Source organism: Plasmopara halstedii (genome assembly GCF_900000015.1).
Source record: "Plasmopara halstedii genome assembly, contig: Scaffold_437, whole genome shotgun sequence".
NCBI classification, from domain to species: Eukaryota; Oomycota; class Peronosporomycetes; order Peronosporales; family Peronosporaceae; genus Plasmopara; species Plasmopara halstedii.
This window is the reverse complement of record NW_020187357.1, coordinates 107,466-107,805: the sequence shown is the minus strand read 5'-3', so window position 1 is coordinate 107,805 and position 340 is coordinate 107,466.

Sequence of the window (340 nt, the reverse complement as noted above, 5' to 3'; positions counted from 1 at the left end):
CAGCACGAGGCGTCAAACAAGGTGATCCACTCTCTTCGCTGCTTTTTGTTCTTTCAATTGAGCCACTCCGAAATCTTCTTCGTGCACTACCGGAGGTCGGTTTCCCAATTGGACCTGGCTGCGTGGGGACTGGTCTCTACTTTGCGGATGACTCTACTCTCCTATCCAGCTCTGTAGCGGGTCTGCAGAGCCAGGTAACCATTGTGGATCTCTACTGCAAGGGATCTGGAGCGCGGCTCAATTTAAATAAGTCCTAATTGGTTGCGTTCAACGGCAAATGCATCTTAGCTCAGGACTCACCTTTCAAAATCAGAACCGATGGGTCAGTGGTTTACATCGA